Below are 2,804 nucleotides of genomic sequence, written 5' to 3'. Positions count from 1 at the left end.
AGATAACTGGGGTCTCCAATCCATCTCCCTGCTAATACATGGCTGCCACTGCAGATCTGTATATATATCTGTACAGTGAGGTTAATGGATAACCAGGCCTCTGTGCACAAGTATTTCCTGCACATCAATAGCAATGCCAGGTGACTGATACATTGGCACGACATCACTAGTGTTAGAACTGATGGATGTGGAGAAGGCCGAAAGTAATATGGGAACCTTATCGCTCTAGTACAGTGTTTCCCAACCAGGGTGCCTCTAGCTGTTGCGAAACTACAACTCCCAGCATGCCCGGACAGCCTTCGGCTGTCCGGGCATGCTGGGAGTTGTAGTTTCGCAACAGCTGGAGGCACCCTGGTTGGGAAACACTGTTCTAGTACAAAGTGGCTTTCCCCCTGGCTTTCCCAGGCTCCTGATGGCCAGTGGGGTTGTCTCCTGTGTCTTATATATCTCCCAGTGCACTAACCAGTCAGGAGTCTGGAAAAGCTGGGTGACAAATTTTAAGGAAGCTTTATCAATGGGAGGTCTATACAGTATTTGTAAGTCCAGCCCCCTCATGTTGGACAATATTAGGGGTTAATTATTTTGAAATAATATGGGAGCCTTATCAGTCTAGTACAGTGTTTCCCAACCAGGGTACCTCCAGCTGTTGCGAAACTACAACTTATAGCATGCCCGGACAGCCAAAGGCTGTCCGCGCATGCTGGGAGTTGTAGTTTTGCAACAGCTGGAGGCACCCTGGTTGGGAAACACTGTTCTAGTACAAAGTGGCTGTCACCTGGCTTTCCCAGGCTCCTGATGGCCAGTGGGGTTGTCTCCTGTGTCTTATATATCTCCCGGTGCACTAACCAGTCAGGAGTCTGGAAAAGCTGGGTGACAAATTTTAAGGAAGCTTTATCAATGGGAGGTCTATACAGTATTTGTAAGTCCAGCCCCCTCATGTTGGTCAATATTAGGGGTTAATTCTTTTGAAGTAATATGGGAGCCTTATCAGTCTAGTACAGTGTTTCCCAACCAGGGTACCTCCAGCTGTTGCGAAACTACAACTTCTAGCATGCCCGGACAGCCAAAGGCTGTCCGGGCATGCTGGGAGTTGTAGCTTCGCAACAGCTGGAGGCACCCTGGTTGGGAAACACTGCTCTAGTACAAAGTGGCTGTCACCTTGCTTTCCCAGGCTCCTGAAGGCCAGTGGGGTTGAAGGCCAGTGTCATACATCTCCTGGTGCACTAACCAGTCAGGAGTTTGGAAAAGCTGGGTGACAAATTTTAAGGAAGCTTTATCAATGGGAGGTCTATATGTTGGTGAATATTAGGGGTTAATTCTTTTGAAGTCCTATCCCCTCTCCCCCCCCCCCCCCCAACCAATATCTATAAGATCAGATTTGGGTAAAAGTTAGGGGTCAGTTCTTCTCAGTCCTCCCCGTATCTATATGATCAAATTTAGGGGTCTGGCTTCTCACATAGGGGAATCTAAGGGGTTAATTCTGCTCAGTCCCTGTGTATCTATAAGTTCAGATTTAAGGGTCCAGCTCCTCACGCAGGGAAATCTAGGGGTTAATTCTTCTCAGTCCTCCCTGTATCTATATGATCAGATATAGGGGTCCAGCCCCTCACGTACAGTAGGAGAATTTTAGGGGTTAATTCTTCTTAGTCCCTCTGTATTTATATGATCTGGTTTGGGGGTCCAGCCTCTCACTTAAAGGGAATCTTACGGGTTAATTCTTCTCAGTCCCCTTGTATCTATAGGATCAGGACCCTCACATTGTTAATGTTCAGAGTTTTCTGCTGAGTACCATTGTATCTTTAGGATCATAATTGGGGGTCCGGACCCTCACATGGGGGAATGTTAGGGGTTCATTATTTTCAATCCACACCCTGTATCTATAAGATCAGATATGGGGGTCTGGATTCTCACATGTTAATATTAGGGATTTTATCGGCATAGTCCCCCTGTATCTATAGGATTACATGGTTAATGTTAGGGGTTTATTCTGCTCAGTCCCCTTGTATCTATAGGATCATATTTGGGGGTCCGGCCCCTCACATGGTTAATGTTAGGGGTTTATTCTGCTCAGTCCCCTTGTATCTATAGGATCATATTTGGGGGTCCGGCCCCTCACATGGTTAATGTTAGGGGTTTATTCTGCTCAGTCCCCTTGTATCTATAGGATCATATTTGGGGGTCCGGCCCCTTACATGGTTAATGTTAGGGGTTTATTCTGCTCAGTCCCCCTGTATCTATAGGATGATATTTGGGGGTCCGGCCCCTCACATGGTTAATGTTAGGGGTTTATTCTGCTCAGTCCCCCTGTATCTATAGGATCATATTTGGGGGTCCGGCCCCTCACATGGTTAATGTTAGGGGTTTATTCTGCTCAGTCCCCTCTGTATTTATAGGATGATATTTGGGGGTCCGGCCCCTCACATGGTTAATGTTAGGGGTTTATTCTGCTCAGTCCCCCTGTATCTATAGGATCATATTTGGGGGTCCGGCCCCTCACATGGTTAATGTTAGGGGTTTATTCTGCTCAGTCCCCCTGTATCTATAGGATCATATTTGGGGGTCCGGCCCCTTACATGGTTAATGTTAGGGGTTTATTCTGCTCAGTCCCCCTGTATCTATAGGATCATATTTGGGGGTCCGGCCCCTCACATGGTTAATGTTAGGGGTTTATTCTGCTCAGTCAAAACCTGTGCAGAGTAAAGTTGCTGAGTTGCCCATAGCAACCAATCAGATCGCTTCTTTGGTTTCTGAAAAGGCCTCTGAAAAATGAAAGCAGCGATCTGATTGGTTGCTATGGGCAACTG

This window comes from Hyla sarda, chromosome 1 (assembly GCF_029499605.1).
Source record: "Hyla sarda isolate aHylSar1 chromosome 1, aHylSar1.hap1, whole genome shotgun sequence".
In the NCBI taxonomy this organism is placed as follows: Eukaryota; Metazoa; Chordata; class Amphibia; order Anura; family Hylidae; genus Hyla; species Hyla sarda.
Note: the sequence above shows the minus strand (reverse complement) of the source record.